This window comes from Eschrichtius robustus, chromosome 2 (genome assembly GCF_028021215.1).
Source record: "Eschrichtius robustus isolate mEscRob2 chromosome 2, mEscRob2.pri, whole genome shotgun sequence".
NCBI classification, from domain to species: domain Eukaryota; kingdom Metazoa; phylum Chordata; class Mammalia; order Artiodactyla; family Eschrichtiidae; genus Eschrichtius; species Eschrichtius robustus.
The window spans coordinates 17,406,636-17,432,924 of record NC_090825.1 but is presented as its reverse complement, the minus strand read 5'-3'; the positions used below and the strand labels follow the sequence as shown (position 1 = coordinate 17,432,924).

Sequence of the window (26,289 nt, the reverse complement as noted above, 5' to 3'; positions counted from 1 at the left end):
CATATGTTTTAAGTTTTCCATAATAATAATAAAATGTATGCATATATATATGCCTTTAACTGAACTAACACAGGATTGAAAGAAGTAAGATTCTTTCTTATCTAGTAATATCTAGACATCTGCTTCACTCAGAACTTCACATTTTCACTATTTTTTTCTATTTGTGACTGGGGGTTTTTATGAATGATTTACTTTGCTTTCTAGGTACTTAAGAATAACAATGCCAATAGTAGATATCGACAAGGCAATTTAGTCCATTCTGACAAAGATATGCGGATGCCTACTCTATACTGTAAATTGCCAGGTGCTAGAAATTATAGCTTGTATAAACTATAAACTCTTCTTGGGTTTTATTTCTGTTGTTATTTCTACTTGTGAATGCCAGTAACAGCCAATAAAATTGGATCCCTAGCACTTTTTGCTTTATTTATGACTCTTTAAATTCACTTCAAATTTCATTTCGAAACCCCTCTGAATTCTGGTGTCTTGCCATTTATGTTCTGTCTGATGATTTTAAATGCTGTTCTCAAAAATCTAGAGCTTTATACTGTTTCTCCAACACTAACCTTGAATTCTTTCAACCAACAGAATTGATTTAACATAAAATCAACTGATCTTCCTGATCCCTGGTACTTCTCACCTGATTTGCTTAACTCCCATGAACAGAAATCAGGAATCCTTTCTATTAATAAATAATGGTTTAATTCTACACAGTTTTTCTGAGGAGAGTCAACAAATGCAAACCCTATGAAGTTTGGAAGCACCATTTTATATTCATTTTATAATATTATGGCCATGTTATATTTGTTTAATGAATCCAGTCTTTTTTTTTTATATTGATGATCTACAATGTAAGAAGTCAACCAACAATAATTAGAAAAAATACTGTTATGAAATTTTCAATTTACAGAAAATAACACTATGTATGAAAAGGCTGTACTTCTCTTGGCAATGTAGGTACACTTTAGTTTATCTGTGTTGTAAAATAATTAAATTCTCTATTATTTGGTCAGTTATGAATATCAATGCACACGAACCCATACCTGAACGTATAATTAAGTCATAGGTAAAATTTAATCATGTACAAGTTTACTTGGTTCACCTCTGCCTCGAAGTTAGAAATATAGCAAACCTCACCTGCTTCTACATCAACTAATTCCATTAACCTTTCCATTACATGAAGCTGCCACTCATTACAAATCTGCTTTCTAAAGTTCATCCATTCTGTAATTTATCACATATAACTCAGCCATACTCCATAACTGCTTACTGACCACTTGAGAAATTTCTGTTTAAAATAGTAGTAAACATAGTAGTTCACATTTATCTATACTTCATTCAGGTTCATGTTCAAATGCCAAAGTTTGATAGAAGACTTTAGTGATGACTTTAGCTAAAATTGCATATTTTTCAGTAAAAATATTAAAGTTACCCACTTTATTTATGCTTCAACAAATCATTTTAATGACATTTTATTATATAATCTAACATTTATTTGTTTATTGTCTGTATTCTCTACTAGAATGGATGGTCATTCATTGAAGGCAGGGGCTATACCTGCTTTGTGAACTATTCTATCTCCTATCTCTCAAAAGTGGATGATGTGTAACAGAGGCTCTGAAAAGTATTTGTAGAATGAACAAAGGAAAGAACCACTGAAGAGAGAGAAAATTCTGTCCACTAGCCTTCGATGAGTCTCTGTGAAATAAAAATCTGCCTGTATTTTTTATATCACAGTTTAAAACCAGGGATTATCCTTGAGAAAATGAGAGAAATATTCCTACAGAAAGGAAAGCATAAGTTATGTTGAGAAAGAGAGCAAAACTTTACTTTTAACTAAGTAAAGTATAGGAAAAAGAATTTGAGGGTTGGGAGGATATCGTATCATTGGCAGATATTCAAATACATACAGATAAGTGAAATTAGAATGTAGCATATTCACAGTTAGATATGGAAATCCTTCTTATAAAGAATCGATTCAAACAAGTTAATTTTTCCTTTGAGTTTTACCCCTTAGGATTGTGAATTACAGTTGATAATAAACATTATATTGCATTTTAAATTTCAAGCTGTCTCTGTTTATATGTATGTATGCACTAGCATTCTTCTAAGTTCATCAAGAAATAATTAATATATGGTTCTCCCATTAATAGTAATTCTTAGTTGTTTGTCCCCTTATTTCCATAAATAAACTTGAATTTTAACATGACTGCTAACATGGCAAAATGAATTATTCCCTTATTATACTTCTGTTGTGAGGAGTGTGCATTTCACCAGAACAGAAAAATGTTAAGTTACAGTGTGCAAACATTGAGGAAAATTACTAGGCATGTAATTTTTTAAATCAAGTTTAAATAATGAATTAAGGGAGCCTAGGGTGATACAACAAGTCTCATAACTGAGCTTGAAGGCAGATTTGGGATAGTAGAAGCCATCTTCCCCCTGGTCAACTGCAACCTATAGTAAGAATCATCGACTGGATGTTAAATAAAGGCAAAGCTTGACTCAAATCTTAGAAGAAGGAAGAAATCTTGCTGGGAAAACAAAAAGGGGAGTGCTAAAGTTCTAGACTATTGGAATAGAAAAGTTCCAAGTTCTAGAACTAGAAATCACTGGGAATGCAGCAGAGTACCCAAGGAGGGATGGAAAGCTATTGCCCCATTACTTCCTAGAGTCTCAACTTTCCATCTACTGGGATGATTAAGGCTTCCTGAATCTGGATGTGGAAGAGCTCCCAGGTAGAAACTAGGAGGTAGAGAGTACAGCCAAGGGAGATGTGTACCACGAACAGCAAAATGGAGTCACTCATGTCCAAGGGATCTAAAACGGAGCCAGGAGGTTCTTGGGGAAGTAGAACTTACATATGTCTATGCCCAGATGCAACATAAACTTCTGACCTGGCAAAACACAGGCCACCTGGAACTCATTTCTTCACTACCTGGAAAACTTAGCATAGCAACCAATCAGCTGCTGAGGAATAACAATGCCTTCTGGCACCAATTATAGTTCGGCAAAACAACCTGTATAACTTCTCTGTAATGTCTTTGTCCATTGCCATTTTAACTTCCCTCAGAGAACATTTGAATTGCCACTCAAATCTGTGTCTCCTGAATTGCAATTCCTAAGACTCCAAATAAACTCTTTTCTTATTTGCAGGCTTTTGATATTTTCCTTTTTTGGTTGATAGAGAACATGCCTGACAGTCAGGCCCCGCCACGGCGTGTAGGCTCAGATCAGACTTTATCTTCAGTCACAGGCCTGCACCATTGTGCTCACATGTAGCTAACTATTCCACCTGTGTACATACCTGACTTTGGTCTGACCCCTGTCATCTGCACCCACTGCCATGAGACTATGGCAAGACCCAGCAGCCACAGTAACATACGTGGGCAACCAGCGCCCCCATAGCCACAAAGGTCCCGAGAGATGGCCCAGGCCCTTGCTGTCTGCCCTGGTACACCACTATGTGTGTGTCTGTACGTAGCACCTGCCACTACTCAGACACCTGTAGCTGGGCCCTGTAATCACATGTGTGCACAGGACCAGCTCTGGCCACCACCAATACCTGCCCTTGTTCGTAGCTGCTGCACTTGGAGGTGCTTCTGAGAACCCCACAGCCACGATGGATGCTCCTCAGTGCTTATCAAGGACCATGCATTTGCTGACACTGCAGAACCCAGCAGCCTGAGCTGAAGAGACATCATGCCACCCTGGGTTATATGCCAGCACATGGGCCCACACTTGGTGCCCTGCACCAGTAGACCCAGGGTAATGGCACGCTCCAGCACTTCCCCTGCCCCATGCAGGTAACAGTCTTCCCATAGCAAAGTCCATAAGGTTTGGAGAGGTTTCTGCCTCTTCAAATGTGCAGACACCTATGCAAGCCTACAGGGATCAGGAAGAGTCAGGGAAACATGACTCCACAAAAGGAATACAAGAAACTTCCAATAGCTGGCCCCCCAAAAATGGAGAGCCAAAAATTACCTGACAAAGAATTCCAAACAATTGTTCTAAAGATGCTCAGCAAACTCACTACTGTGTATATATCCAAAGGAAATGAAATCAGCATTTTGAAGAGATAGCTTCAGTCCCGTGTTTAATGCAGCTTGGTTCACAATAGCCAAGATATAGAGATAAAATAATACCCTTCAATGGGTAAATGGATAATGAACTTGTGGGATGTATATATCCCACTGGAATATTTTTCAGCCATGAGAAAGAAGGGAATCCTGCCATTTGTGACAATATGGATGGACCTTACAGGCATTATGCTAAGTGAAATAATTCAGAGACAGAAAGACAGATACTGTATGATACCACTTATATGTGGAATCTAAAAAGCTAATCTCATAGAAACAGAGAATATAATAGTTGTTTCCAGGGGCTTGGTGGAGGGGGGGGTGGAAGGAAAGGGGAGATGTTAGCTACAGAGTATAAGCTTTAAAAATAAAAAAGAAAACAAAAGGGAAGCAAGGGAAGGGAAGGGAAGGGAAGGGAAGGGAAGGGAAGGGAAGGGAAGGGAAGGGAAGGGAAGGGAAGGGAAGGGAAGGGAAGGGAAGGGAAGGGAGGGGAGGGGAGGGAAAGGAAGGGAAGGGAAGGGAAATGAGGGGAGGGGAGGAGAGGGGAGGGGAGGGGAGGGAAGGGAAGGGAAGGGGAGGGCAGGGAAGAAATACTAAGTAACACTGAATGGAGCACTTCCTGGGTCACTGGATTTCAGAAAAAGAATCAGGAAATACACATTATATGAAAGTCATGAGACTTAATCTTAAGTCAATCAGGGGGTATTTTTAATGGTGAAATTGTTAATTTATCAATCACAAGTGTGAAAGGCTTCTCTCTTGCAAGTTTTTTGTGCCACATGGAGTTGATAAATTTCAGTTCCAATACTGCTAAATTAACATCTTTATTATGTCTCTCAGTCTCTCTATGGCTTGTGTTTTTGCGTGTGTGCTTTTTATGCCAAGAAATAAAGTGACTGAAGAAAATAACCTCTAATATCCATTACAGTGTTATATTATTTAAGTGTTTATAGCTTAGAACAATAAAAACATGAAGGTCCATTTAAAGAACTGGATTATATTTTGTCTACAAACTATTAATCAGATTACAGCTAATGATGATTCCCCAGAATTAAAAGTTGTAGTGGAAGAAAACTGTGCTTACTTAATTACTTATGTCAAGGAATATCACAGAAAATATATTTGTATGTATGTTAATGAAACCTGATATATACTTTCAATTGTCTGTCAAATAAAACATTTGCAAATGGTGGGTTAAATACACTTATTGTACAAAGATAAAAACAACATGGATAATTAAGCATGTGAAATAAGATCATGTGTTTAGCTGTCTGGAAATTTTATATGAAAGGGACAAAAGAAGATTCAATTTTATATAAAAAGGGAAAACCACCTTCAATACATATTCCCAACACTAAACAGAGCTTTCCTGACAAGAGTTAAATTTATAAACACAAGAGATTAAATTATTCTTTTGTATAATGTTTTTTGAAAAATGCAGCTTGATTATTTAAAATCAATTATTCTTTGACAATGCATTTTATTTTCTAGTTCACCAAATAGAATTGCCATAATGGCATGTATTTTCCATGTATTTTCATAAAAATGTATATTTTTAAACTTTCATTTGAATCTGTTTTTCACTGGAAATATTCCTTTTACCTAGAACATGTGAATTTCAAAAAAAAAAATTTATTTGAGGAATTTATGGATTTTTCTTAAAACAAATAACAAAAATTCAGTCATACGGGTGATTCCCATGGCTTAGGTTTACTATATTTCTCTCTTTCAGTTATTCTTTTATTTGGTGCTGAAGATAAGATCTAAGCTACTTAGAAAGCATGGCTTACTAGGTAATTTTGGCCAGAGAATTTCAGATTAGTCAAGGCTTAGATCAATCACTTAAAATTTCAATGACATTAGTAGCTGCAAGCTTCAAGGATACGTACGTTCAAGAAGATATCATATTTAATAAAACACGAACTCATTGTTTCACAATCAGCTACTCTGCCATTCATGTTGGTAATGGCATCACTAAACTTCTGTAGTGACACTTCACCAAAGTTACCATTGAGGGTAATGGCCTACTATCACATCACCTTGATGCATCTCCATCAAGGTGTTGACCTTGACAGGGTAGATCTTTATAACCACTTAGCACCACAAGCTTGCAAGCCAGTCAGTGAGATCACACATGGTAAAGCAAGTGATTTATGGCAAGAATCACATACTGATATGCCTTGCAGAAGCAGGTTAGGTAGTATAGATGAGGGAACGTGGCTGGCAATGATGTCACAAAATATCTTGTTTTAACAAATTAGTGTAAATAACATAGGAATATTCTCTATTTAGACTAAGAGATATACTCTTATTTTTCACTTAAAATGTATGGCTCTCTATATTTGCTCTTACTTTTGCACTTTTAACAGTGAATGACAACAGAGAAGAAATATTTATTTTTCCTCTTAATGCTACTCAACTGCAACTGTTTTACCATATGGTGAGTAATCCAACTCAGAGCTTAAGAAGTAGAACCCCTGACTCTTCTGTGAAATCTCAAGTTTTTAAAATGTTGGTAAATTATCCTATTTTTGAGAATTTGTAAATAATTTCTCTTTTCACTGCACTAATACCGTAAGCCAAACAAAATTCAACTTTGTGACCCCTAATGCAAAAACTTACTATTTATTAAAATAAAACTATCCAAACAAAAAATAATACAATGTAGTCCCATCAATTCTACAATTTTACTAACATTTATCCCTTTGTGACAAATGTTGACAACTTTTACTGAGCCGCTAGTTCATTAATGTCAAAATTTGCAATTCTTTTGAAATTTTTAAACAGCTTCCTGGAAAAAAAATTTTCTTAAAAATTTTGGGATTTTTAAAAAATTCTTGAAGATAATTCTTTAAAGGTTTAAGTATATGAAAAATAGGGAAAGTGTAATGATTATTTTCTAGTATATTTTACAAATAACTCAAAAGTAAATCTAAACTTCAAAAGGCTGACTTGAAAATACAGTGGAAAGATTATCCCCCGACAGTGAAACTTTTAGGTAAACTCATAATGGAGCTGAGAATAGCTCAGCAACCCCTTCAAGAACAGAGAGCTCCCAGGCCAGCAGGACTTGACATTAGCCTGATTACAACTATTAACACATCTAAAAAAAGAATGTGTTACTCAGAAGGCTCAGCCAAATACAGAAAAACAAAACAGATAGGATTGCAATATTAAATATTATATAAGCACAGGACAGCAGGTGCTTAGATGCTGATCACTGACTATATTATTAGCGATCCTAATTTTAAGACTATAACTAGCGCGAGGATAAATGCATTCGAGGACAAAATTGACGTCTTGTTATTTGATGCGCTGTGGCTGATGTCTATTTGGTGAGTTGTCATCTTACTGGGGTCTACTACTAATGCATGAGCTTCTGCAATACAAATTTTGTTCTTTGGTTTGAGGAAGGCCCAGTGGTGCCCCTGTTCATTTACCTCCACCTGATACCCAGCAGCGATAATCTACCTATCCTCAGGCCAGGTTGAGGATCTTCCAGATTTCAGCTAAAGAACCATAGTACTGCTCTCCACTTCTCTCACCTTTGCAAACCTTCTTCTGATCAGCTTGCCTTCCAGCCCTAGACACCCACCCTCCATCTCCCCACAGGGCAGGCGGGGACAGCTTAATTCCTTTATAGTACAATTGCTGAGTGGTTGAGAAGTGCTAACTCTGTCACCCTCTGTAGCTTGAGGTTGTTAATGGAACACCCCACAAGGTTATCTTCTCCCATTATCCCAAACAGAAACTGAGACAAATGACCCTTTTCCATCTGTATTTACCTACTATTGTTTCATATTCTAACAAGACTTAATTTTCTGATCTTCCCTACATGTTCCCACCATTTTCTTCCAAAAATCCCTCAGTCTGGATGGAGTGGATGTCCCACTACTTTTAAAACATAAAATAATAAAAATACCTAAAATAATAAAAACACTATGATCTAGGCCACCATCTTTGGCTCTTGATATACAAAATGGGAGCTAAAAGTGTCTAAAATAAAATATTTCCTCTTGGAAAATCTTTGATTCTAAATACTGGCAAAAACATGAAAAGGGTTTTTTTTTTTTCTTTTTATTCCTAGTAAAACAGTACTCATCTACTACCCTCCAATCACTAGGGAGAAGATCAGATACATAAAAGTGCAGAAGAAAACACATACATATTTAAAAAGTAGTATTTCCATTTTATTAATTATTTGATGCATTTTTGCTATATGCATGTTCTCTACATGTTATTTAACTTGAATTGACAAGGAATTAAATGTATAGATAACTGCCCCAATGTGAGCTACCAAGCAGCTTGAAAATTCAATTAGCAAATGTCATTTGTAAATGTTCACAGAGATCTGAACTAAAGTAGAAGAAAGCATAATAATAAACACACAGGATTAACCCGTAAGACATTTTATGAGCCTAAAATTTTCCTAGAGAAGAGCAAGCCTTCTAGTCTTCATTGTTTATTTATAATAATAAGTCCTGAATCTAGCTCTTAAGATGCTATCTTTGATGAAGCAACAGAATTATAAAATACTTTCAATATTATTCAAGAAGTACACCTAAATATTAAAACAACCTAGCATATCTTTTTTATCTTACATAATTTCCAATTAATGATAAAAGCATATGTAGACCAACATGTTAAGGACTGATTATTCAGAAGGAATTGATTTTTGTTGAGTGAAATAAATTGTCATGTGGCTTATGCTATGTTCCAGGATTGTTTTTAGCCAAGTAAACAAAAATTTGAGTCACCCTGACCTTTTGTAATAAGGGGCAAACTATGCCAGACACACAACTGCTCCATCTTTTTCCACATTCAGTTTTAATCAGAGCTCCATTTAAGTTTTTGTGTCTTGGCAATCATTGCATTGCAAGGCAAAGAAACAGCAGAAACAAATGAGATGTTGCTTTGCCCCGGCCGATTAAATCATGATTCAAGGTAACATTCAGGTGACATTGCAAATTGTCAGAACAGCAGGGAGCCATACTTCAGGAAAGAAAAAAATGTGTGAAGGATGTTTATTTCCCTATCCAATATAAGTGACAAGGTTGAAATGAGGATGGTGGTGTGTCTATAAAAATATATCACCGTTTAAGGAATCCTATTACTAGACACGGTAGAAGCTCTGTCTTAGAGAAGCCTCCATACTGTGGGTAATTATCACAATCCAGAATGCTAATTGCTTTTCGATCTGCAGGCTGTGCTTTCAATGAGTCTTGTTGAGCACTGCTGGGCTGTACCTAGTCTGCTACTTAATGAGAACAGCCCTTATCAAAGGACAGCATCATCTCTGACTATCAAATCGATAGGAAAGCATTAGCCCAGGCTTTAAAGTTTGGAAACATGTTGGTCAATAGATTTTTGCTCAAATACTGAATATTTCAGGATCATTCCTAGAAGCCATCACATTCCCCAAGTCTATGAATAATCAGCATATGAAACACATGGGAAGGTAATGAGCAAGGGTCAGCCAGGGTCTTCTTTCTGCTGAAAGTTAATGTAAATGCAGTTATACACCAGATGCTATTTGGAGCTTCAATGTGCAATGAGATATTTTCCCATGACACTGTGGACATTTCAGACAACTGGGCCTGGATATTAAGATAGTATGAATTTATTTACTTATGTATGTATAAATGCAAATATATATGCATTTCATCTTCACTGTGTGTGAAACTTTGTGCTTTTTACTGTGTGTGAATCTAATTTAATACAGCAATCTTACAAGTGTGTGATTCTTATTTCTAGAATAAGTAAACATATGGGAAAAATTTTTTAAAAACAAATCTTCTAAGGTTACCTACTAAGTGACAATGTCAAGGTTTAAATGCACACCTCTATGGCTTCAGAACTCATATTAAGTATGTATTTAAAAATTACTATAATATATATGTGTACATATATGTATATATATTTTATATACATATAATGACATTCAACAAATAGAGAATTATATAGAAGAGTGGTGCTTAAATTTACCAGATTCAATGTATTATTTAAAAATAGATATTTTGAGTGTTCTCTTTAACATGCCAAAATTCAATTTAGAGAGAATAACCTGACTTTACAATTTACTAATAAAAGCAATTTAATGCTGCCTTTGAAAGATAAGGAGAAATTAAAGCATGCTATATAATAATACCTATTTTTTAGAAAACTTTAGGCACAGGGAGGCATGAGCCATAATGAAGTAAACATACACCACATATAAAATGAGCGTAAGCACAACAACTTAAATGGATAACGAATTTGAGTAAAGTTTGAATAAACAAAGTACAGTCTTACCTTGATTGTTCAGGTAGTTGCATACCTAAAAAAGACTCAGTCTATATGAAAACCTCATGTTCACATGAAGATGTTGTATTTATATTTTTTAAAAAGAATCAAATTTCAAGATTAGACACTAACAGACTTTTCATCTACACGAATGCAGAGAAGAATATTTTGCTAATTGCAGTGCTCAAAATATTATCTTCTGTGCCCAACTGCTCAGTAACTACTGGGCATCAAATAATTCCACCTAAAAATGCCCTTGGTAACTCCCATTCATTAGGACAAATAAACCTCTTCAATTTCCAAAACATTCTGTAAAGGGTAGTGCATTATTTTATTTACATACATACATATGTATGTATATGTGTATATTTTATATATATGTACATACAGTTTACAATATAGACGGAGTCAATGTATTCCAATTTCTTTGTGGCAAACTTTTTGCCTAATACGTCTTAAAGAACTTCCCAATGTTGTAACACTTATAACCCAGCCTCACTAGTTTTAACACCTGGATAGTATTTTTGGGATGTATTGCCATAATTAGCCATTTTCCTATTGACACATATACTATTTCCATCTTTCTATTATTTTTTCTATTTATTTTCTGTCTTTCTAATAATTTTTCTTATTTTTTTTCTTTCTGGTCTTACCCTCAGTTTAAGATTGTTTTTCCAAGTTCCTGTATCTAACTTACTTAGATTATTATCAAATTAATGTGATACCTGACTTTTTATATTCTAAGAATTAGTAGTAAGTGCACCAATAGTGACAGAGTTTGACAAGCGTGTCTTATGGTTGCATTCAGACAACATAATTATTTGTGAAAGAGGCTATTTTAGTGGGGATGCTAGGGACAGTTCTTCCTGGACCCTCTATTTCCTAGAGTCCATTTCTCTGAGCATAGGTGTGCAGGGCCAATTTAGGATGGATTGTACATTGAGATGAGTTCCATGACAGTGAATTTAGAAATATCTCACTGTGTAAAGCCGTCTTAGGATAATAAAGATAAATACTTCTATGTTCCCCCTGGAGAAAATTTGCCTACATCCCACAATACAGAATAAAAACATCCTGTCTCTTTCTGTCTCTCTGTCTCTCTGTAGGGAGCAGAGTGTGGGCAGGTCTACAGCAGCCCTATATAAGATCAAAGTTTTTTACTTGGAGGTTGCTCTCTGGGACGACACCCCACTCCATGTGCAGGTACCATCTGAGACTCACTGCATCACCCTGTGGAGACTGGGGCTCAGGGAAGTAAATCGGATGTTCTGGCTTCTGCTTTTTCTGAGCGATAAACTCTATCTCTGACCCAGAGGTCTCATGTGTTTGTCTCTGTGTGTGTGTGTGTGTGTGTGTGTGTGTATGTGTATGTGTTTGTGTGTGTGTGTATGTTTGTGTGTGTGTGTGTATGTTTGTGAGTATATATGTATACATATATATATGACAGTTAAATAATCCAACAAGGCAAATAGTGAGTCATCGTGACCCCTTATGAGATTAAGAATTAATGTTATCTTTTAAGGAGGTCTGGCTAAGGCAGATGCACAATACAAACTAAAGGGGAGTCAGGAAGCCCAAACTGGCCAAGAAAAATTTTATCTGTAAATTTTTCTTGTTTTGCCAAAAAATATGAAAATTAATTCATCACTGTTTATATTTATATATATATATATATATATATATATATACTGACATGCAATATATCTATACTGTGACCAGCTAATTTGTTGGCTTGTAAGTAGGATAAAATCTCAGATTTTTCTTGTTTCTGGCCTAGCAGAGGATGGGCTAGATTATGTTGCAAAAACAACACTACAACAAAATCAAAATCTTAGTGGTTTAGGACAAAATGGGATATAGCATATGCAAGAAATAAACCTTTTTTGTTATAAGCCAGTTCAATATGTATTGTAGGGAAATGAAATTTGCCACCCTACATGACTCTTTGGCACACTGATTATTCCAGGTGAAAACAGTGAAAGCCCAAAAGTCTCAGGAAGAAACTTTGACCTTCCACCTAACTACCTAAAGAAGAATGAGACAGACGGCCTGTTCCTGCAATAGAGCTGTCCCCAGAGACATCTGCAAAGAATATGGGCTAGGTGTGGTGGAAGGAAGCTTCAGGCAGGACCTAGGGATCAGAGTCTACTCTGTGCCCCATTGTCCCTGCACAGCCCAGAAAACATTTATTGACCAAATATTTGCATTTACATCTCCATGTCCCAAACTACTACCTTCAGTATCTTCTGTTTTTAGCTGAAGATGATATTTAAGATGAAGGTTTCAGCCACTTGGCAAGTTGCTCAGTTTTCCTGGGTCTCTCCCGTGTATACATGTTATTAAACTTTTCTCCTCTTAATCTGCATCATGTCAATTTAATTTTTAGACCAGCCAGAAGAACCTAGAAGGGTAGAGAAAAATTTCTTCCTCCCTAACATTTTGTATGTGTTATAGGAATGTAACCTGGTTTCTAAAGTGGGAGAAGCAAACAAAGAAATGCAAAATATTGTATCTAACACAAAGAAGTGGATTTTTTTTTTGTGATCTTAGGTAAGTCAAAAAGTTAGCTGTGCTTTAGCTTTTACATTTGTAAAACAAGAAAAAATAACCAGATAGCCTTTAACACCCCTGTAGCCAATAAATGCTCTAAGGTTTCATGAAGTTATTTCTAGGCAATAAAATATTTCTTTCAAGACTCATTATGCCCTGGCTATCGTGAAGGAGCTAAGGGTCTCTTCCATGCTGCTTGCTACAAGGGCAGAGGATAGAGTAGATATTGAATTTTACAATGGCCTGTAAATCTTCTGCCCAGCATTTTCTTGGTAACATTTAGTCATTTCACTACACCTGTCTTCAAAGGCAATTTAGTGCAATCCTTCCTATGTCTGGAAGTATGACAACTAACATTATAAAACCACATACTACATCCCTAAGCCATGATCTTACTATGGTTCCATGAAGTAATATTATATCACTCCAGAAAACAGATCATCTTGACATTTTGAGGCAATGAATTCACAAAGAAGTTACATGTAAAAGAAATTTCCGGTTAATACCTTATTTATTATTAAGCTAAAGCAGAACATAATATTTAACAGTGCAAAAAAATGTCACTTCACCAAATATTGTATACCCTCTCAACAAGGCAGACTACTTTTTTTTTTTTTTTTAAGAGAACTCTGCTGAGACAATTGTGTAAGAAGACTTTTGGGAAAAATGACCAAGCAATGGCCAAGCCTTTCTGTAAGAATCCTCTTAAATTTCATTATTTAAAAAAATAATCAGCTCTCTAGATTCTGATACTAGAAAGTCAATTAAATTGTCTGTACGCATTTGTAGGATATTTTACTCTGTCTTTTGCATTATCTCAGGGAAAGCAAAGCTGTATGAATAACTCCTAAAAAGTTAAGCAAATGATCTTCAGTGAGATGATAACTGTTGAAGCTTTAAAGCTAAATAGTTTGTGTTAAATATGGTGCTTATCAAGAAATAATTATTTTAATAATTCTCTACATTTGCTTCATCAAAATAATTGCATAGCAGATAGGTTAGGTCTTTTCTATATTCCATGCTTTTGCTCTTCACAGATCCTCACCTGGAGTGCCTAGCCTTTGGAATCCATTCTATCCAGTTCCTGAGCAATTCTTATCTGAGTAAGAAATTCAGTCACATTCTCAATTCCACCCTCCATGAGCTTACCTTGTCTCTTTCATCTGTAGTAATTAATGTGGTTACATTAATGCAGGCATAAATAAATCTATATTATTTATCAAATTCTCTCAAAATTTTGTGAGCAACTGCAATATTTCAAATACCCTACAATGCTCTGTTGTATCATTAACCTCAACCTTATAACATGTATTCGCATTTTAATTTTTATATGTAATTTATATTTATAGGTAAAATTATGCAAGTGAAAGTATATAATAAAATGTGTCACACTCATAATATTCCATAAACAACCAATGTCAGAATTAAAATGGTTTAAGTTAGGATTTTTTAATACAAATGTGATTTTTGTAATTCACTTTTCTCTCATTTGACATTAAAGATTATTTTTAAAAATTTGTCTCTCTATAGGAAAATCACATTTTTTCTAGAACTGAATTTTTACTTGTTTCTTGATATACTAAATGTAGTTCACCTGGGCATTATTTACATGGGCAGGATTATCCGTTTTATCTAAATCAAATGTAACAGTTTTTTTTTTTAGGTGTCTATTGTTTTGTATATAATTTTGTTCATTGTGAAACATTTTTGTGGGTTAGCTTTCTTGGAAAGCCCATTCTGAGACAGAGATTAATGTCCAAGAAATTTATTAGATCGATGTCCAAGTGTCAATACTTCTCCAGGAGGGAAAAAAGCAGAAGTTGTAGAGGGAGAAGTTGGGGCATGATGTAGTCTTGAGGAAGCCTCTGCTGATGCTGTGGGAAGCTCTGAAGCTGAGATATTCTAGATACAGAGTTGAGGCTGGTGAGTGGGCTGGTGTAGAATAAAACTATTCTGAAACGCAACTGAATATGGAAATTGCAAACTCACGAACAGATATGAAACACCGGCAATATAGATGATGCAAACGTCATACAGTCAAATCTGCTCCTATGGTAGAAGTTTGGAGTCTCTTTTCCCCAACAGTTAGTTAAATGAATTATATAATAAGAGCAGTTAAGTTACTTAGCCCAGTGTCAGGCCACAGTTGATTCTCAATAAATGCTAGCATTTATTATTTTTCAGAGGTGATATAGTTTCTAAATTGTGTTAATTAATAATAATAATTATTATCATTATTTTCATGACCATCATTATTTTTGTATTCTAAATGTCATCTGAACTTTTAGTTTTTATGAAAATTATACCTCAAATTCATTGTAAAACAGTCATAGTACCAAAGAAATGAGTTATGATGCAGTTGCATACATGTGGATTTATCTCTGTTTGAAACAGATATTAATCATACCTACATGACAGCATTACAAATAAGTGTTAACCAAAATTAGTTGTTCATTACTTAAAATTGTTCCATGATGTAACTTTGAAGTGGAAAAACAAAAAATACTGCACTTGCAAAAACTGCTGGCAACACCAGGAAATGCAATTAAAGAAAGTAGAAATTGCCAAACAGATCATAAAAATTGTGAACAGATTATAAAAATTAAGTTAGCTGACTTTTAAAAATACTGCTCCTTTCATTTTGTCTCTTATTTCATTCTGAAAATTTCTTGGGCAGAAGGAAGGTTTTCTAGAGAATTCCTGTCTATTTTCTCATTTTAAAAATTATCTTTACACTTTATTAAGCTTTTAAGAAAAACCCTGTGTTCAGTCTTTTAGCTCACTCTTTTCCTCAAACTATATCAACTTTGCTCTTCAGCTTATCTACTGATTTTTTTTTTTTAAACCTCACACTAAAGACCTATTTACTTCTGTTCCTTTATTTACTTATTTTTTTATTTAAAAAAAAATTTTTTGGCCGCACCATGTGGCATGCAGGATCTTAGTTCCCCAAACAGGGATCCAAACCATGCCCCCTGCAGTGGAAGCACAGAGTCCTAACCACTGGACTGCCAGGGAATCCCTGTTTCTTTTTTTAGTTGAAGTGATGAACTTTTTAAATCCCAAGATCTCTAGAAGATTTTTGTATAAAGCTAATATTCCTCCAGAAGCTTTTTATTGTAATTAATTTACTCATTTACTACAATAATTCTGCTTACTCACTTTTATTTTTCTGCTTATTGAGATTTATTCCCTCCTTTTAATGGTGGTGTATTTTCTGATTCTTTATGTATTTATTTATTAAATATAAGAAGGTCTGATTCTTTGATATTTGTAGGGAGGGGCAGATCTTGCTTCTATGAGGGTTATGCTGGTAGTGTATCTCCAAGACTTGAGGCTTTCCTGTCCCCCTGGAGTTGACAGTTTTGGGAGAGCTGCAGCTTCCACATAGCCCAACAGTGGTCTGCCCTGCCTTGGCCTGTGAGCACCCTGAGTGTTGAAGCAGGAGAGAGAGCAGATGTGACTGACAGGTGGACCTAATGCAGTTCCACGATTAACCACCCTGAGCTGAGCTGTACAGGGGGCCCCACCTACTTTGTAAGACTGTTGTCATCACCTCAGAGCTCTTCTGAATGTCTCTGACATCCACAACAGTCTTCACCTCCTTAGCTGGGATGTGATTTGCTTTTTTGGTCATTGCTTTGTTTGTTTTGTTTTTCCATCTTCTTGGATCCATAACTCTTTTTTTCCCCTATTATCTACAAACGCTTCAAACTCTAAGGAAGACTATTTCTGTCTTCTTTTAAAAAATGATCTTATGGATTTAGATTTTTTTAATGCTTGTTATTTCATGAAATTTTTCTAAATGTGTTGTACCTCCTATCACTAAATAACCACTTAATCTTTATTTGATGCATCTGATAGTAAAATTAGTTCCTACTACATAAACTGATTTGGAAACTTCTGTTTCTTTTAAGATGACAGGGAACTTTATTCTGTAACATTAATTTAAAGGCACAATGTCCCATTTTAGGAGCATAGCATTTTTTATTCATAAAAATTTATAATGTGTTGAATATAAATGAATAACCCTGGTTCAATTGACAAATGCATCCATAGGATTAGATTTTGTAGTAATTTCTTGTGTACTTTATACTATGGGAAGATCATCACTCAATATTTAATCTCAATCTATCTTCTTCACCTGAAGAATTATGCTTTCGAAACTTTATTCAATTGAAAACATTAGGAATACAAGATGCACAAAAAAAGATGAGGGACATAGGTGATCAACAGCCTGATAATCTAAGACTAGTAGTTAGTAAAATCCTTGAGGACAGAAACAAATTACTTATAGTCCCATGGACAATGGCTTTTGCCATAAATCATAATCACTACTCAATATTTGCTTTGATTTTAAATCACCATATTTGCATCTGTCTTTTAGATTTTCTTCTTCAAATTATTCAGGGAAAACTTTAGAAACAAGTTTAACATATCTCTTTGAGGAGATCTGATATAATTAGAGCAATTTCCCAAATAGTTGCATTGTTGTAGAGAAAAATTAAATACCATATTCGTGGTACCATATGAGACATGGGAAAAATGCATGCTCGTCAAATCTTAAGTTTATTAATATATTCATCTGCTTCTCTAACTACGCCCTTTGATATATAACTTATAAAATATTTAACAACTCGTACAAGTATTTTTCCAATATATTTCACCCTTCTTCGGGAGAAAATTAATTCTAAGTTATGCTCACTAATCACTTTCTCCCATAACCTGTGATTCTCAAAATCTCCAGCCTATGAAATCATATAACTCAGCCCAATCTTATCAAATATGCGAATTGTGTTAGTTCTCACTGACCTGGAGTGCTGTATTTTTACAAAATTGACTTTTTTGTTTTAGTAGAGTGACTACTGGGGCCTACAGCAAGGTTTACCTATTTCAGGTCTGAAAGCAGGAATTCAGCAAGTAACATATTAGTTTTATCAGTTTACTACTGTTTCAAGAGTGTCTCCTCAGGGATATGGTAGTAAAACTCTATTAAAAATACTATGTCTCATTTGCTTGCATGCTAACACTTTTTCCCACTGATTTCCTCAGAATGAGACCTTTTGTTTTTGTTGTTTTTCACTGAGCCTTGGACATAAATGAAAACAATATGTTTAGTCACCAATCTGTTAGTTAAACTACATTTGAGGAAAAAATTATGTAGACTATCATATATTCAAGTTTTAGAAATTCTTATTTGTAAGTTTTTCTGATATACTGGCATTATTAGTCTCTGTGCTATATGCAAATATTATTTGAACACATAGTTACACCAATATTCATTTATCAGGAAAATTAATTTGAAACGTTAGCTGAATGTAATTATTTTTTATATTCTTGCACTATGGAAATAATTGTTTTACTCAGGTTACTGTGGAAATTGTTACTGTGGCCAGCCACAGCTGCAATCTAACTTTTGAAATGTTTTAGTGTCCCAACTTCCCGAAGTATCTCATTTACCATCTATTCACAGTGACCACATCCCTCTTAGCTTGCTTATAAATCTCACCATTAAGATCTGTTCTTGCTTTAAAAAACTTAATATAATCATAGCCTTACTTCCATGCAATACTTCTCTGTACATATTCTCATCTTAATTTTCCTCACGTTAATTTTATTTCCCTCATTTCATCAAATATACTTTGGAAAATATCACCAGAGATATCTTTATTTTCAAATTTAATGGCCGTATTTGGTCCTTACCTGTCTTGGCCTCATGAAGTAGTTAACATTATTAATCAAGGAGGCAGCAATCTACCAACAAAGATGCTGAGAAAGCCTCCTTCCAAAAGACTGTGGTTTTCAAAAGAGAGCCCCCAAAAGGCCATTAGATGTAATCACGAGGTACAGCCTCTCCTATTTTTCAATTTTGCTTAGCACCAGTTCTGCTGCAATAGGATGGAGCCATCCAACGGTAAAATATATATTTTAACATACTAATCTGTGCCACAGGAACACATCTAAATGCTGTGACTACTATCTGCTGGAGAAAACCCAGTAAGATTGATTTCTGATTTCAAAAATGACCATATCTGTTTTTGGCAAGGCTTCTGGTAGTACAGCTGTGAGCTCCAGGCTTCACTGTGAATTAGTTAACAACTAGAATCCCTTTGTGTTTTGTGAAAGATAAACTGAATAGAATGTCTTTGTACCCATGTGGAGAACAGCAAAACACTAAGAAAAATAATTAAAATAGGACAAGTCTTATGAATGCTTTTTGGAACACAGAGATAATATAAATGTTAATTTTCTGCTTGCATTTGTGATTTCCAGTAGCTTTTTTTTTTCCTAATTCCTACCTTCTGTGACTTTTTAAAAATGTTGGTTCAACAGATTACACAGATCATGTGTAAATGAATGTTAGATGTTGTTGTATCTTAGGATATTAGAGATATTACAATGTTTTTCTTTTATTTTTTGTCTAAAACATATATATATATATATATGTATATATGTATATGAGAGTTAGGTAAAGAAAAGATATAAAGAATTATGCTGATGAACAGGTATTTGCAGAAATTTTCTTCATGGCAGAGCTTAATGAATTAAAAGCCAATTAGGGCAGTTCTCCAGAAATGGGTAGTACATAGAAAATTCTTAATCTAGCAGAAATCTCATTATGTTATTTTTTTCAGAATTATTAATCAAAGAAGTTCTTAAAAGGAAAATGGAAAGGATTACAGTCATGTGCAGGTTGTATCTAAGAGTTGTATAGAGAGATTTAAGTGGAAAGAAATAGAGAAAAAAGAGATTCATGTTGACATGTTAGTTAAATGCATGATGTGTAGTGGGTGGTTTTCACTCATATCTCAAATCTTCAGAGACTCCCCCAGACAGGCCATCTTATCTAAATTTGTATTAGTCTTATTTTTTTTTCATTGTATTTTTTATTATCTGAAAAAATATATTTTTGCTTATTTGTTCATTGCATATCTCACTCTTCCAGTGCATACTCAAAGACATTAGAAAGTTAGAATCATTTATTGTTCTCTTCCCAGCACCTGTAATAATGTTTGGTAGATAGAAAACACCCAATCAACATTTACTGAATGAATGAGCAAACTGCAGTAGTGACAGACATGAATAAAATTTGCACATTTTCATTAGTTTTGGGAGTTGCAGAAGAAGTCAAATTGTCTCTTGGCCCGTAAGATAAATACGGATAAGCATGGAGATTAAAGAAAATTAATGTCTCAAAGCTAAAGTGGAAGCTTAATTAACCATATGTATCCAAGAAATCAAGAAAAGAGCGCAGATAACATCTGTATTTGAAGGGTCCTTTGTCACAAAAACCAAGAATAATTCCACAACAATTTGAGTGAACAGATCCAAGGAATAGAAGATAAACAGCCATAAATTCCAACTTAAAAAAATGTCAGTTGTTGACCAAATAAGTCTCATGTTTTGGCATTTCTTAAGTAGTCTGTTCCTTATTCACAATACTGCCTGTCTATGTGTGCGCTATAAGCTAATTATAAGTTAGTCCATAGATGCCAAAGCTTAACGTATACTAATCAGAGAAAAATAGGATTAGTTGTGATGGAAGAAATTTTCACATATTAGGGTAATTCTGGCTTATACATGATTTGGCTTGAACTTTATGCTAACTAGAACAGTCTGTCTCATGGTCTATCAAACACACATTATACATTTGCTTTAATCATGAAAGAAAATGGTACATTGTCCAGAAGTAAAGAATGTATGTTTTGAAGATAGGGATAAACACTTCCATTCCTGGGATCCCAATATTTACTCCTTCAATGATAAGGCTCCCTTCCCAGGTGCCATGGCTACACTATAAAACTGTGCTGAAAACCATAATTCTCCAAAGTAGTTCCTCAGAGCTATCTGAGTGGCTGTCTCCCAGACTATAGTCCTCAGTTTGGCTCTAATAAAATTCTTCTCTATTCTTATTAGAATTTTTTTATTGATTGTTTTTATCAACATTGCTCGATGTAGTCAGCAGGATGTCAAAAAAATCTACCTGAGGTCACTTGGGGTCTACTTTGGACGGGCACCCTGTACTAAGCATGGGTCCCTTGAGCACTACACCACTCCCGCCCCCCAGCTTCACAGCACTCTTCAGGTGCTTTGGTAAATTCTTTCTGATATCAGGACCTCATTATCTTAAGCAGATGGTCCATAATTTTTATTTGAGCTGTTATCTTAAGACTTGGAGTCTTAAGGGTATACCGTTACCTTTCCTAGGTAAAAGAGACCTAAGAGGAAGTTCCTAGGCTGGGACTTAGGAGAATTTCTAGGCAGGAAAAGCCTAAAAGGAACTTTGGAGTAAACTGGGTTGGCTGACCTTTAAAATCCGGCTTAAAATTGGAAAAATTTGTATATTTATGGTCTGAAAAACTGTTTGATAGCAAAATGAGAGACTAAGTCTCTTTAGTTCTAAAGAAAAGGGACACTAGCTCCTTCCAGCCACAAGGCATTCTAAGATAACTAGGAACCTAGCAGAAGTGTCTGAGGCTTGATCCTAGTGATGTGTAGTAGTTCCACAGGGAACCTCATCATGACACTTTAAGTAATTTATGGCCTGTCCTGGGACACACACACACACAAGGACTGGCCATCCACTGCTCTGAACCCCCAGGGTGGTTTTAGACTCCTGGCAGGAGAAACTGAGACACAAAAGAGCTGAACTGAGTCAAGGGTGACCCCTTGAGCTAAGCTGGCAAGCAGCATACTTCTGACCCACTACATTGTCCTTAGAAATTGTTCAGACTTTAAAATAAAATGAAACTAAAAGATAATGGGAAATTGTGCTTCTAAATCTGACCAGCTTCTGGGCGGGCAGCCACCCACTGGAACTCCAGGTAGCCTCATGTACAATACGGAGCTGATAATTGCAAGTATTTGACAAAATAGGAAGATACAACAAAAGATAACTTAACTCTTTTTTTTTTTTTTTTTTAGGGATACTTGGGGAGCACAACGGAGACAACTTATGGGCAAGGGTCCCACCCGCCACCCCTGCCGCCACCTCTAACAAAAAGGGCTCTGGCTATCTGCATCATACATGGAAACGTAACATTTTATTTGAGAAAAGCGTCCAGGGGACTGCCCTGGCTGTCCAGTGGTTAAGACTCCACACTTCCACTGCACGGGGCTCGGGTAAGATCCTTGGTCGGGGAACTAAGATCCCACATGCCACACAGCCCCAACCCCCCCAAAAAAAGTGTCCTGCATGAATGGATAAACAAAATGTGTTATATCCATACACTGGGATATTACTGGGCCATAAGAAGGAATGAAGTATTGGGGGAAGGCACAAAGTAGGAGTTTAGGATTATCAGATACACTCTACTATATATAAAATAGATAAACAAGGACCCATTGTATAGCACAGGGAACTATACTCAATATCCTGGAATAACCTGTAATGGAAAAGAACCTGAAAAAGAATATATATGTATAAATGAATCACTCTGCTGTGCACCTGAAACCAATACAACATTGTAAATCAACTTTACTTCAATTAAAAAAAAAGGAATGACTTACTGATACAGGGTACAATGTACATGAACTTTGAAAAGAGTATGCGAAACAAAAGAAGCCAGACACAATGGCCGCATACGATCTCACCTGAATACACGAAATACTCAGAAAAGACAAATCTAAGGAGACAGAAAACAGATTAGTGGTTGCCTGGAGCTGGGGTTAGAAACAGGCAGTTACTGCAGATGGGCACCAGCCATCTTTTGGGGATGTCATCTTAAAATGGGTTATGGTGGTTGCAGAACTCTGCAAATTTACTAAAACAACAACTACCAACAAATACTGAATAAGTACACTTAAAGCAGGTGAATTTTATGGTATGTAACTTTACCTTAACAAAGCTCTCACGTTAAAAAATATATATATAAAATGGGTGCTGCAGATTAAAGGGTGGGAAGAGTCACTGTTCTCCAAACCCCTCATTTTTATACTCAGGCAAACTGAGACCTTTAAGTGAGAGCGCTACTTACCAGCACAATCAAGACTAAAGGGCCACAGGAAACGAAATTCTCCAGTTCAACTCAAATCTTAAGCCACTCTCAAAGGACACTTGGAAGTGTCCTTCAGAATCTAAAGTAACTTGTAAATATTTAACTTAATCTGCATAGGCAAACAGGTCAAAAGTCTCAGGAGATCTAACCCAAACAAGGGGTACACATCTTAATGAACATATGTAGACGGTGTATAACAGTCTCAGGCAGCACATTCAGGACAGGGCAAGGCAAGATTTTAAGATCCTACAGATCTGAAAGGCATTCTGGTTCTGAGAGTCAACCAGAGCCTCCCGGACCCAACTTGCCGACGAGCTTCTTACCCCGCATTTTTGAAAAATCAGTGGAGCAGTGCGTACAGACCGAGACGGGGCAAAGAACCGAGGTCCCTTAAGATCTGATACCAGCTCCCTCTGGGAGCAGACCGAGAACTGCGGTCTGTTCGGAGGCGTAGGGCCAGGGCCAGGGCCAGGGCCAGGCATATGGTTTGACTCCGTTAAAGTGTATTTCAGATAAAGAAAACGGTGAAATGGAGCAAGCTACCGAAGCGTGTCAACACGCAAAGAAGGCCACGCGGGGACACCAGCCGGGAGCCGGGCCGGTCTGGGGCGAGCGGAGGGGACCGCGAGGCTCCCACCGGAGCGTCAAGCCGCCCGTCCTCCCCGCGCCCCGCACCGTCGCCCTCGCACCGCCCAGTCGGCGCCCCGCGGTTCCCGGGGCGCAACGAGGCCACGCCGCCGCCCGCCGCCCCCGCCAGCGCAGACCCCCGCCCTCGGGGCCTCGAGCACGCCGGGCACGCCGGAGAGCGCGGACGGCCGCGCGGGTACGGAGAGGCGGCGGCTCCGGGGAGCCGGCCGCCTGACGTACCTGCGGCGGCCTCACGCTCGGGTCCGCCCGGCCCGGGATAACGGCGCCTCCGCGGCGAACACGCCTTGGATCTCCATGCAGGGTGTTTACTCCCAACGCTCGCGATACTGCGCGATCCGGGCGGGGAGACCAACGGCCTGGAGCGCCGGCCCCGCCGGCCGTGCGTGCCCTGCGTGCGCGCTCTGGACGCCGGGGGCCCAACTTAACTCTTAATTGGCCAAGATGGGGCTCTTTTGACATTCCTAAACTGTTTTTTTTTTTTTGCATACACAGCTAGGAAAAAAAAAAAGCTGGCTTGATGAAATATCTTTTCAAAATTCTGACCCTAAGGGAACAAAAGTACTCCTAGGAGAAAGCTTAAGGTTATAACTCTTATTGTGTCCTTGAAACGTAAACACAGACCACATTGCCTGAGACTACATCCTTTGCTCAATCAGTAGAACCCAAAACTGAAAAAAAAAAAGGGGGGTGGGGGGTGGGAAAGAGGCATTTTTAACCTCAAGCAAGTAAATTTAACTTATTCCAACTTTTATTTACAAACTAGTGAGTTTACATTGTAATACCTGATTCACGACTAAGTTTTAAAATGAAGCTATGAGATAGATCTCTGCTTGTGTCTGTTTACATGTCTGTGCGTACATTAGAGACATGATATATCATTACCTTCAAATGATCTTATCAAAATTAGTTTGTAAAAGAGCTCTATTTAATTGACTTAAAATAAGTGCTTAAAAATTAAGTATTTCTAAATGTAATGGAAACCAAACTGAATTTTTTAAAGGATCAGGTGATCTAAGATTATTCTTTAATGAATGAAAACAAGTTTACATTTACTGGTTTAATTAAATAGGTCTATCTTCACAGTTAACAACCTGAAGTATAAAACTTTTATTGTACCTAAGTTTACTAAACGTCAAATAAGTTCACATTATCTCTGTTACAGATTTGTCAGCAAGAAAGCCAAAATTTGGTATAATGATTTATTTGTAAATTAAGTAATATAAATGAGATAAAAGCTTTCAGATGAACTCTAAGAATAATTATGTTTTATGGTATGTCTACTTCAATTAGTTTCTCCAAATCTTTTTGATAACTTGAAATTTTAGCTTTGCTATGTTAAGTTAAATGATAGGGATTCATTGAATATCCAGATCATTTTCAAATTAGATGAAATATTGAAACATTAATTGCTAAGTAAGTCAAAGTTTACCTATTTTGTCTTATTAAAGAAAAACTAAAGATGCTTTGGTTTATTGGACACACATCTTGTACCACATTGAGGAAAGTAATTATGTTGTTAGAAAATGTATGTTTCTAGAGGTTATGGAATATACTTATAAATTTACCAATCAGGAAATGCTGGTATGACAGTTCACAATTGCTTGCTTCTTGGTTTTTGCTAGAGATTGGGGTTTCAAGGGTTAAGAATTCTGACTAATGAATGTGATTGGAACTACTAAAGATAATAAGAGAAATATTTCCATGAAAGGAAAGTAGGGTGTGTGTTTTCCATAAAAGATGGTATGAGGAATGGAAATGTATTTTTGGTGAGGGAAAATAAAGTAATTTTGTCCCAAAGCTGGTTATTTCCAAATTCAAAAGAAAATAAGTGACAAACTAATGTGGATATAGAAAGTTGTAGAAGGTTTGTGGAAAAGGAACCCTGAGAAAAGAGTTCTCGGGACTGACTAATATTGGAATGGGTTTAATTAAGTGAATTTTGATATTAAAAGTCAGTTGGTGCAAAATTTGAATTAGATTTTCTCTCTGTTAGGTGACAGAGTTTTCTTGAGGTATTGATCTGCTTTTGATAACAAATTGTAAAGTTTCTTTACTTTTTAAGCAGTCTGTTGTAACTTTCTGTATTTGCCCTTGAAATCATTTATTGTCACTTTGGTTGAGCGCATAAGTATTTTTTCATACTGACTTATGATCCTACTTAGCCAAGTGTTTTTAAAACCTTTTGATGTCTTTGACAAACTTCCTCAAATCAAATTCTAAATGAAGTTTTTTTGACCTTTAGGTAACTTTGGGATGCTTCAGAAGGCACCTGAAGCATCTCAAAGATAGAAATTAAACTTAATTAAATCCATTCCAATATTAGTAACCAACAAGGACCTACTGTATAGCACAGGGAACTCTGCTCAATATTATGTAACAAACTAAATGGGAAAAGAATTTGAAAAAGGATAGATACATGTATATGTATAACTGAATCACTTTGCTGTACACCTGAAACTATCACAACATTGTTAATCAACTATACTCCAATATAAAATACAAAGTTAAAAAAATAAACTTAGTTAGGCTTATTTGGTATGTTAAATCACATGGGAAACATTGTCAAATGAGTGATGGTAAATCTTCTTAGGTTATATAGTATGGGTAAATGATATAAACATATGTTGTAGAGATTATATGAAATTGCTAAAATTTGGATATACTCTGGTTTAATGTTATTAGTCATAATTTTAGTTATTATTTTACAATTGTTGTATGTCACAAAAATAACC

The 26,289-nt window shown here is 36.0% G+C and overlaps 1 long non-coding RNA gene across 12 annotated transcripts in view; it reads right to left on the bottom strand.

Annotated features, from left to right (window-relative positions):
• LOC137759205 (uncharacterized) overlaps nt 1-23,933 on the bottom strand; it is a 520,553-nt gene extending 496,620 nt beyond the window's left edge. For all 12 annotated transcript variants that reach the window (XR_011073052.1, XR_011073057.1, XR_011073048.1 and 9 more), the window contains exon 1: nt 23,777-23,933. This is a non-coding gene — a long non-coding RNA (uncharacterized lncRNA). The remainder of the gene's footprint in view (nt 1-23,776) is intronic.
• Between the last annotated feature and the right edge of the window lie 2,356 nt (nt 23,934-26,289).